Raw genomic sequence first — 11,864 nt, forward strand, 5'->3', positions numbered from 1 at the left:
AAGGAGACAGATAAACCTGACTTGACTAAAATGGCGTGGCAGGAGGGAGTGTGGCTATTGACGGAGAGCCAGGCATGCTTCAGTGGCTTCAGTGGCAGTAATAATTGGGGGGTCGGTCCAGGGCCACTGAACCATGAACCATCAGCACTCTCCCTGTTCTTTTGAAGATAAGCAACTGAGAGGAGTTCTGTGGGGACAAACTGTTCTTTGTCCCAAACTCCTCAAATGTAATCTAAATTGTTCAAGGAGCAAGGCATCTTACCACAAACTTTTTTTTTTTTTGACTGGTCTCCTGCAATAGGATGTGTGGTCAAGCTTTCCACCACCACCAGTCTTGTGTTGTACCATTTTGACTGAGGCTGGGATCGCTGGATAATGCAGATGAAACAATGACAGTTTTGAGGCTGATCAGGCTGGTAGTCTGTCAGTGTAAACTGCATTTGACAGCATTCAGTATCAAAGTATAACAGAAAATATGTGCTTGCATCATGCCATGTAACTCAAGTAAATTTCATAGGCAATTATCGGTAATGGCATTCATCTACTCTAATGTACAGTAGTATCACCTCCTGAAGAAGAGGAAAATCCATGAGCAATGTTTTATTTTTGCGTTAAATAAAAAGTTGTAATATTGTTCCATTCCGTATTTTATTGCCCCTTTTAAGCTGAAAATGTTCTAAGAAATTTCTCTGCTCATTAAGCCTTTAAAATGATTTCCACCCTGATATATGAAAAGATTGTATGAGAATACCCTTCAAAAGTTTAAAATGCAAGGCTGGGAATTCTTTTCAGCCCTATTTAGAAAAAAAAAATAGAAAAATTCGAGGGTCTTTTTTATTTTCAGATGTCCTCCCTAATGGCAGCACCGAACCCTCCTTTGAGAAAAATATTCCTCACTTTCTTTGTAAACAAAATGATTCAGTCTTCCCTGTTTACCTAATCATCACTTTGGTCTTTGCCTACTTTGATAATGCTTTTGCCAAACCTTTCCATGAAAAATCTACCTTAAATTCTCAAAACCTAAGTAGTTATAGACCAACCTCATTTTTGCAGTGTGGCAGGGTGCTTTATCCTGCTGAAAGAGGCCACTGCCATCAGGGAATACTGTTGCCATGAAGGGGTGCACCTGATCTGCAACGATGTTTAGGTAGGTGGCAGGTGTCAAAGAAACATCCACATGAATGCCAGGACCCAAGATTTCCCAGCAGAACATTGCCTAGAGCATCACACTGCCTCCATTGGCTTGCCTTCTTCCCATAGTGCATCTTGGTGCCATCTCTTCCCCAGGTAAACTACGCACACACACCCCATCGTCCTCATGATGTGAAAGAAAACGTGATTTATCAGACCAGGCCACCTTCTTCCACTGCTCCATGGTCAACTTTTGATGCTTACATTGTCAGCACTTTCGGCTGTGGACGGGTCATCGTGGCCACTGACCAGTCTGCAGCTACATAGCCTATACACAGCAAGCTGTGATGCACTGTGTGTTGTGACACCTGTTTGTCATAGCCAGCATTAACTTTTTCAGCAATTTGAGCTACAGTAGCTCTTCTGTGGGATCAGATCAGATAGGCTAGCCTTCACTCCCCACGTGCATCAATGAGCCTTGGGCTCCCACGATCCTGTCGCCGGTTCACCAGTTGTCCTTTGACCACTTTTGGTAGGTACTGACCACTGCATACAGGAACACCCCACAAGATCTGCTGTTTTGGAGATGCTCTGACCCAGTCATCCAGCCATCACGATTTGGCCCTAGTCACTCAGGTCCTTATGCTTGCCCCTTTTTCCTGCTTCCAACATATCAACTTCCAGAACTGGCTGTTCACTTGCTGCCTAATATATCCCACCTCTTGACAGGTACCATTGTAATGAGATAATCAATGTTATTCACTTACCTGTCAGTGGTTTTAATGTTTTGGCTGATTGGTATATTTTCATTTATGAGTCGTGAATCAGTTCATGTATTTTGTGGACTTGGAGAAGGCTTACGACCGTGTACCCCGGGGCACTCTGTGAGGGGTACTGCGGGAGTATGGGGTACCGGGGCAGTTGCTACAAGCCATCTGGTCCTTGTATAACCAAAGTGAGAGCTGTGTCCGCATTCTTGGCACAAAGTCAAACATGTTCGGTGGGTTTTGGACTCTGCCGAGGTTGTCCCTTGCCTCCGATTCTGTTTGTGATATTCATGGACAGGATCTCAAGGCGCAGCCAAGATGAGGAGTGTGTCCGTTTTAGGAACCTCAAAATTGCATCTCTGCTCTTTGCAGATGATGTGGTTTTGTTGGCTTCATCAGAACGCGACCTCCGGCCCGTGCTGGGGCAGTTTGCAGCCAAGTGTGAAATGGCTTGGATGAGAATCAGTACCTCCAAGTCTGAGGCCATGGTTCTCCACTGGAAAATGGTGGATTGCTCCCTCTGGGTTGGGGATGAGTTGTTGCCTCAAATGAAAGAGTTCAAGTATCTGGGGTCTCGTTCACGACTCAGGGTAGGATGGAGCAGGAAATTGACAGGCAGATTGGTGCAGCATCAGCAGTAATGTGGATGTTGTACCGGACCGTTGTGGTGAAGAAGGAGCTGAGCTGGGAGGCAAAGCTCTCAATTTACCAGTTAATCTTCATTCCAATCCTCATCTATGGTCATGAGCTTTGGGTAGTGACCGAAAGGGTGAGATCGCGGATACAAGCGACTGAAATTAGTTTTCTCCATAGGGTGTCTGGGCTCAGCCTTAGAGATAGGGTGAGGAGCTCGGACATCTGGAGGGAGCTTGGAGTAGAGCCGCTGCTCCTTCACATCGAAAGGAGCCAGTTAAGATGGTTCGGCATCTGATTAGGATGCCTCCTGGGCGCCTTCCTTTGGAGGTTTACTGGGCACGGCCAACTGGGTGGAGACTCCGGGGTAGACCCAGAATACGCTGGAGGGACTACATCTCCAACCTGGCCTGGGAATGCCTTGGGATCCCCCAGGAGGAGCTGGAGGGCATTGCTGGGGAGAGGGATGCCTGGAGTGCCCTACTTAGCTTGCTGCCACGCCACCGCGACCCGACCCCGGAAAAGTGGCTGAAGATGACATGAGATGAGAATCAGTTCATTTTGCACTCTGTCCAGTTACAACAAATGAGTCAACTACAGGTGAAGGTCCTTTACTGTATCTTCATCTTTTATCTGCCAGATAGCAAATTACATTCATCTGTACCAAGAGGTGGGGGAGGAAAAAAAACAGGTCCAGGAAGAGAAGAAAGTCCATCCATGTACGAAACCAGCTGATTCCTCTGACTAGTTTCAGTTTCCCCGCCTAGCTGAGGAGCGGTGTTGATTAGATGGGCTGGTTTAGTACATGGATGGAGCAGACACACCGTTTGGACCGTTGACTTTCTGGACATGGTTTTCACACCTCCACCTGTTCCAGGTCTGAACCCTGCATGACTGGTGTCTGAAATAACTGGAACAACAGGTGAATGTGACTGGATAGCTGGCAGAATAGAAAACCAGCAATGCTCTATAATGTGACATTATAGTGACTTGACCCATTCTTGGTGAACTCTTACAGAGGTGGATGGGTGCGTAATTTACCTTCATATTACTTTAATAATGATTAACGCACTGGGGTTGAGTGCTGCATCAATAACGTTACATCACCTGATGAGAGGATGAAGACGGACCATATCCCACTGATGCGTTTCAGAAATAAAATGCACTTCGTTTTTGCTCACAGACCAGAACCATGCAAGTCCATGAAGTTATAAGAAAGACACCGCACACATGCCTCTGTTTGTAGAAAATATATTTACTTCAATTATCACACCTAGGGTGCTAGTGAATAATAACAATTACAATTATACATAGTGAGTTTCATACAGTGATATTGCTTTTCCATATTGTAAAGAGGCTGCCGTTACAGTGCCAAGAAGAAGAAGTGTGAATGGAACCAAAAAGTCACCAGAGCAGCTAGAATTCAAAAAGTTCAAAAAGATAAAACTTAGAGATGCAAGAAAAAAAAAACCTGAAGTGAAGGAGCTTCTTGTTACCTTTTCATTTTAGTGAAGGGGGAGTAAAGAGTAAATCTCTAATTGTCAATGACCCCGAGGTCTACGATATAAAGAAGATTTAAAGCAGAGCAGCTGAGGACACCTGGCTCGGGAGAGACAGGAGGGAGTCGTCTGCCTGTCTGTCTGTCTGTCCGTCTGTCTGAGTGCCTGCCTGTCTTTTTGCCTGTCTGCTTATCTGTCTGCTTGCCTGTCTGTGTGTCTATCCGTCCATCTGTCTGTCCGTCTGCCTGCCTGTCTGTCTGTCTCAGTCTTGCGAGGAATATGCAAAAAACAAAACAAAAAAAACTTCGCCCCTGAGTTTTAAGAGATGCAACTAGGGCAGCTGAGACCATTGGCGAGTCCCTTAGCTCAAAAGCAGTCAGGAAGAAAAGAGGACACAAGACACAAAAATGAGAGAGGATTGTGAGTCATTCAAACCACAGGGGAACTGTACAATGGTTGGAAAACCAGCAAACAAACAAGCTCCCCCTAGCAAGGCCTGAAACCTTTTCGGGTGTCTTTTTTTTTCTTTCTTCATTTTAAATGTGTTTCGTATTGAGTTAAAACGGCCCCCCCCCATCAGGGGCGTGTTTACAACGACGGACACTTTTTGTTTTTGGTTGAAGTAGTTTTCTCTTGTAACTTTTTGGAGAACCCACGTGAAGTTTGGTTTAGAAAAGAAATGACATGCCCTTAACTGAAAGTGAAATTGCAAAACTTAACACTAACCTGTAACACACATCCTTACAGGCACAATTTTCTTACACAGCGGGTATAACACAAAAAATATGGAGGTAATCAATGAAATCATTATCTGAAGGGGTCAAAAAAGTAGAAAAACAAATCCTGTAAATATTTGGTGTACAATCTTTCCCTAATCGCCCATTCGTTTTAAAAAAAAAAAAACAAACAACAGAGATAATTTCAGAAAGAACATGTTTTAAACGGGAGACATTCTCAAAATACACAGACATCAAAAGACCTATCTAAATGTGGGACATTGCAAAATTGAAGAGGAAATCAAATGAATAAACAAACTGACAGGGAAAATTAACGTTCATTGGCTGCCAGAGCAAAAAACAAAAACAAAAAACAACAATACAAATAACAACAATAACGTACAATTTGTTCAGAGAGCTCTGATACTTAGTAATGTGTACTGCGGGTGGGTGCAGACATCAGATTATAATCACACACGCACTCATTAACTGTACAATGCTTTGAAAAAAAGGGCCAATCTAAACTGACAAATAAAAAAAAACGTGCCCTGAAAAATGTTCGTTTGAAGAGAGGTGCTTATAATTCTTGCAGAGTAGTAAGTAGTAAAGGTGAAGTACTTGAACAGCTAGCTTTTTTTTCCTCCATAAAATTAGTCAGCGAGGGGAACAAACATCATTAGGAGAGACCAAACACACAAAATCTAGATTTGATATTGTGCTACAGCTAGCTAGCTTAAAAAAAAAACCCAGTTGGTTGTGTCCCTAATTCATGCGAGGATGGCATTTCAAGGCTACGTAATCCAGTCCGGCTGAACTGGACAGAGCGAGTTTGGAGCCAAGATATAAAACCCTTATTTTAGATAAAACCCTTATCTTAAGTAAAACCCTTATGATTGAATAAAACCCTATCTTCAGATTTTTCTTAAATATGACAAAATCACTGCTCCCTTATTGCTAACATACCTTTCACGCCAGTCTAACTCTTCAGAATGATAAAAAACAAAGGAGATTAAAAAAAAACCAAAACAAAAAACAACAACGTAAATTTCAATACACCTGTAGAACAACATATTGTCATTACCAGGCTGTTTGGACCAAGAAACAAAGGCAAGACATTTATTTGTCAGGAGCTGGGATGGTGATGCAATGCTTCCATGGCAATCAAGGCATTGATCTTTTATCGAGTTGAACAACTGTGTTACGTAATCAGATGATACAGATGAGTCCTAAGAAACCTCCAACCATGAACATGAAAACACCTTAAGAGAAGTGCTAGCTACTACTTTTGCAGGCATCATTACAGATGACCATAATTACCTATGAGGAAATGGTACCGATAACAATGACACATGAAATCTACATAGCACCACATTAATAACAAAAAACAAACAAAAAAAAACAAAAACAAAAACCCAGTTATGCTTAACAAGTTGATATGAGGATATATTTAATCTATACAATTTGATAAGACAGTGTATATATTATTGATATCAATCTGCTTTAGTTCTATAGAAAAATACTTGCAAAAGGCAAATTCCTGAAATTCATCCAAAGTTTCACAAAGATTCTTAAGTAAATTTTTAAACTTATTTGACTAAGCGGTACACCCGGTGTTCTTCTTTAACACAAAAAAAACAATAAAACAAAATATAAAACTGAGGTTAAGAACAAAAGGAACTTCACAAGCACATGCAAAATGCCCTTTTTTTCTTTTTTTTTTAATAAACCAGTGTTGCTTTGCCGCAGGATTTGTCTGGAAAATCCCGTCCTCTTATTCCTCACAAAACTTGAATTTTTTTAGCTGTTCTCTCAGAAAGCTACAAGAAAAAGCTGTGTCCACGTGCTGAACTACATGAAGTGACAATGCTCGCCTGTCAAAGGCAGAATGATATGCATCAGATGCAAACAACTGAAAGAGGATCAACCCCTTAAGGAGCTGTGACGCCACCCATCATAAAAGCTGTGGAGACGTGAGACTGATATACGCTTGCTGTTCTCTTCATATATGAACAATTCCCACACAGTAACTGGTAAAAAAGGTCTGTCCCACCAAGCCTCATTTGGTCCTTTTTCTTATTTGTATGGCATAGTTAGTGTGGTATCCGACTCATTTGAAATTTAAGTTTCGTTCTGTGGCGTCTAGAGGGGTAAATCTTCTTAAGCCCATGAATGTCATCCCTTGGTACAGAGGCATTTTGAGAAAAAACAGGTATGAATATATAAGCAACACTGATATTACGATATTAATGTGATTCAGGTTTAATTCATTTACGTTAGGGTGATAAAAATGGATTTCTTGTACCACTCAGGTGTGTAGAGCGCCACATTGTATTCACTGTTGGAGCACATTTAAGCCAATATGCAATATAATTTAGTGAATACACATGCGTGAATGAGAGGGAGGAGACAGCGGAATGGTGAGGATGCATGGAGTAGAGGTGATGAAGGTCGATGAGTTTAAATACTTGGGGTCAACTGTCCAAAGTAATGGGGAGTGCAGAAGAGAGGTGAAGAAGAGAGTGCAGAAAGGATGTAGTGGGCGGAGAACCATGTCAGGAGTGATTTGCGACAGAAGGGTACCAGCAAGAGTTAAAGGGAAGGTTTACAAGATGGTAGTGAGACCAGCTACTATGCTGTATGGTTTGGAGACAGTAGCCCTGATGAAAAGACAGGAGGCGGAGCTGGCAGAGTTGAAGATGCTAAGATTTTCACTGGGAGTGACAAAGAAGGACAGGATTAGGAATGAGTATATTAGAGGGACAGCTCAGATTGGACGGTTTGGAGACAAAGCAAGAGAGGCAAGATTGAGATGGCTTGGACATGTGTGGAGAGATGCTGGGTATATTGGGAGAAGGATGCTGAAGATGGAGCTGCCAGGGAAGAGGAAAAGAGGAAGGCCAAAGAGGAGGTTCATGGATGTGGTGAGGGAAGACATGCAGGTGGCTGGTCTGACAGAGGAAGATGCAGAGGACAGGAAGAGATGGAAACAGATGATCTGCTGTGGCGACCCCTAACAGGAGCAGCCGAAAGTAGTAGTAGTAGTAGCAGCACTTAAATTTAGTGAAGCCCATCCATCAGAGCTGTAACAAGTTGCAAAAACACTTTGCCAAAACATGTCGACAACCTGTTGCTTGTTGAGCTTTTGTTTCCGTGACACTTTTTCCAAAAAGCCTCTATGCCCTAAGTGACAGCACGAGGTAAGAAGCGTGGAAGTTGCGGATGATGACACAGCTTGTTCCATTAAGGCCTGATCAAAGTGCATTGAGTTTCTTGGGTCTTAGGCAGACTTAAGATATGCACAGTTAAGCTGTACCTTTTAGGCTCGGCCTTTCTATTTCCACCGAGAATTTTAATCTGCTTTCATTTGCGAGCGGGTTTATTACCAATCTTGACTATTTTAGCCTTCTCATTAGTTTGCGAGTAAAAAAAAAAAAATTGTTCATGGACTTTTGCATTTCTCTTTGTCTCTCGAAGGCATTGCCTTTAGACAATGCAATTGGCTTCATTAAAGGTGCTATGTGTGACTCTACTTTACTCCTGACCTCGATTGTTCAGTAACGCAAATAACACCAACAACAAATCAAAGCAAGCGAGACAAGCATTCAAATTGGAAGGTAGCGGATACAGAGCACCTTTGCTGACGTCTGCCATTTCTGAACGACCTCGATGGGTATCATTCACTGCAATCCAATCGCTGCATAGTTGCTGGGGCCTGTGAGTGCCATTCAAGTCTTTTGGGGGAGTAAATGTTAAACCAAAATAACTCAGCCAGTCCGGGTCCTGTGTTTTTGAATGCAGAACTCTCAGGAGCAGATGTGTTCTGAGTCATTTACTTTGTCTCATTCAGTGCCATTCTTGTGGCTTTAATAGTCATGATGGTTCAGGAAAGCCAAATAGCACCTCCTAAGGTGATGGGGAAAAGTATTGTGCGTTGGCCGTTGGAACAGTAATTGGATAAAATTATATTAACCTATCTTTACAACAGCAGAGATGATATTTAAGATATTCTGCAATTTAACCTATTCGGAAATTGTGTCAAAAATTTATTTTTTCCAGTTCAGAAATAAGTTTTAAATCCAATAATCGGTTCAAGGCATTGTTTTCAATTTCCTTACAAGTCACTTTTAATGCATTAAAATCCTGCACAAATACATGTCCATGTCTGCATGACATATTGGGAAAAAAATCCATCTTTTCATATTTTAACAAATTTGTTCTTGTGCACTTGGGTGTCCTGATGGGCACATGTATACAGTCCATAACATTAACATTAACAGGACCAACAGTACCATGGACTCTGTCTTCAACCCTTTTTATTCTGCAGTGTTTTGTTAGGCATGTCTACTCCTTGCCACTAAGATCTGTCAACTTAGATATTTCTACAACATCTGCAGACAAATTGTCTGGCTAATGCTCACCAGAGAGCGAGTATGCACGTCACCAAGAGTAACTCAGGATGGATAATTCAATTGCAGAAGGCTTCTTCTTCTTTCTTTTTTTTTTTATTAAGAAAATACTGGGTCCACGGGGCATCAGTTAAGTCAGCATGTTTAAATGACTGCTTGGTATTCTCCTTGCACCTTTTTAAGATATCCTTTTGTAAGATTTTCAGCTTAATCTAGCCTCAAGGGGGAAAAATTGTTAGGTCTGTGATGCATATATAAATGTGTACAAATGTATTTAAGTTGGTCACAATCCATGCATCATTATGAGAAGGTGAACACTGTTCTGGTGTACATCACCCTCAGTGCACATCTTGCAGAAGGTCCTTAGCCCCATGCGGTTAGCACCTGCAGAGTGGAGCACGTGCATCAAAACTAATTCATGAACCAGTTTATGTTGCTTAAGTTAAGGCCTGACATAGCGCCCTAATAATCAGAGCATGCAAAATGCATAACAGCAGAAAAAGAACACAGCTTTTTCCTTTTTTTTTTAAGAGGGTGGGTGCTCCAACTCCACCATTCAGTTGCATAAACTTTTTGTTATCATCTATTGCCTTACGCATGAGGTGGAAATGAAATGGATTTAATTCAGATCACCAAATAGTGGATAAAAATATGTTGTGAAAATGTCCTTCAGCAGAACATGTTTGGGTGTTTTTTTTAACCATTTTTGTCAATATAGGACATGAGTAGTGGCCTTTTTTTTTTTTAATACTTAACTGCAACTGAACCATTAGCTGGCAATGTCAGCTCTTCCCCATATATAATGCTGCCTTTTAGCCCTTTATGTGCTGTGCTGTGCTGTGCTGTGCTGTGCTGTGCTGTGCTGTGCTGTGCTGTGCTGTGCTGTGCTGCGCTGTGCTGCGCTGCGCTACATAGACCTGTGACAGTTTTTGCAGTTATGGAAAGCATGTGCAGACAACTCCTGAAATCTTCTGAAGGGGCCTTCGTAATCTTTTTAGGCATGATGACTACCTGGACCTGAAAGCTGACACCATCCTAATTCAAACATCCTGCTTTGATTGAACTACTCTCAATAGGATTAAAGGGGACTAATTAACTTTTACATCCAAAGCTAGTTTCAGCTGTTTTACACCCGAGACAAGAATTTGGTAGGGGGCCCATGTATCTGAAATATAAATCATATAATGGAAAGGGAAACTCATTCTGGAGGTAGGCTAATGATTTGTGAAATGAGATAATTTTAAAAACCAAAATTTAGTCAAAAATAAGATCCATAGAGTCACAACTTCAATTACAATTTGTGAGGCACCTAAGGCCGAATAGGCGCACAGAGGAGCCACAGAGCATAGGTTGCATAGATGTGGTTTATATTGAGAGTGGACCTAATCTACAGAAAGGCAAACAGATCTGGAAAAATGTGACCATAAACAGTGACTACAGATATTCTGAGAGTGGGTCTCTCCAGAATTTGCAGTCGCTGCTGTCTCTTGCATACATTCCTATCCGTTAAGGACTTGCAATTTTGACCAACTGCTGCTCTTTAAGCAGACTTCTCTCACCCTCCAAAACTGGAGAAAAAAAATGTTTTTTTTTTTTTTTTGATTGCAATAACCACAAAATAGTACTATCCAGTAGGGACTTGAGAGTGTAAAAATGGTGGCTAAAAAGAACAAATTCATTCAGCTATTTTGGTTTCTACAAGGTTCATCTGTTTGATCAGCAGGGTGAAAAGCAAGCTAAAAAACTGAGTGGTAACCAACAGTGGCAACTACGGAAGAATACGAACTGACATTTCAATCATAAACAAGTTTCCTGCTTGGACCAGCACAAAAAATATCGAACCAAGGCCAGGGTACTGATAAACGCTGAAGAATGACTCCAGAATTAGGACCAAGACAATGTAGAATGGCTAGCATTAATCATCCTGCGGGCGAATCCCCCTCAATAAAAAAAAAACACAAATCCAACAAAAGCGAACTAATCGGCAGCACAACTTCCATGGAGGCCACGCCTACTCTTATTCCCATTAATCCGACCTTCAAGGCTTTCACCCAATTTAAATCAGCACAGAACAACAGGCTACATTAACATCACTTCTAGCAGTTTAACATTTAGAGTCAAAACATTTTTTTGGACTACGTGTAAACATCTACATTTGAGATGAATATTTTGTAAGGGTCCAGAACAATGTGGAGAACTTGCAAGCTTCCAAGCCAGAAAATGACTTAAAAATGACAGAGGGCGTGAGCTCGACTGATGGGGGGCCAATACGACTGCATAACCGGTGTGTTCATTCCTTCATCTCTATCAGCAAAGATCATAAAGGCACTCAGCAATTTAAGGTAGTCAGAAAGAAAGAATTAAGTGCTAGGCTTTTTTTCCTATATCATGCTAAATAGGCCTAATATGCTCATTTTTACTTCCAAAGATTTTTTTTTTTGGGGGGGGGCAAGTTTACATCAGTTTCGGGGGGAGTAATTCTGCTTTACATTTGTGCGTGTATCAAAATAAAATCGACTTTCTTTAAAGACGTTTTTCAAGTTAATTTATGGAGGTCAGTGTTCGTGGCTAAAAAAAAGAAAAAGAAAAGAAAAAAGGATCCCGGCAGGGAAGCCCAGCACACAGTATGGACGTTGAGGGAGACTTAATGAGTTTGGGCTTCCAGAGAGTCTGTGCACTTACAGTTACTGTCCTCTCCAAGAGAGTTTAGAT

This window comes from Lampris incognitus, chromosome 8 (assembly GCF_029633865.1).
Source record: "Lampris incognitus isolate fLamInc1 chromosome 8, fLamInc1.hap2, whole genome shotgun sequence".
NCBI lineage: Eukaryota > Metazoa > Chordata > Actinopteri > Lampriformes > Lampridae > Lampris > Lampris incognitus.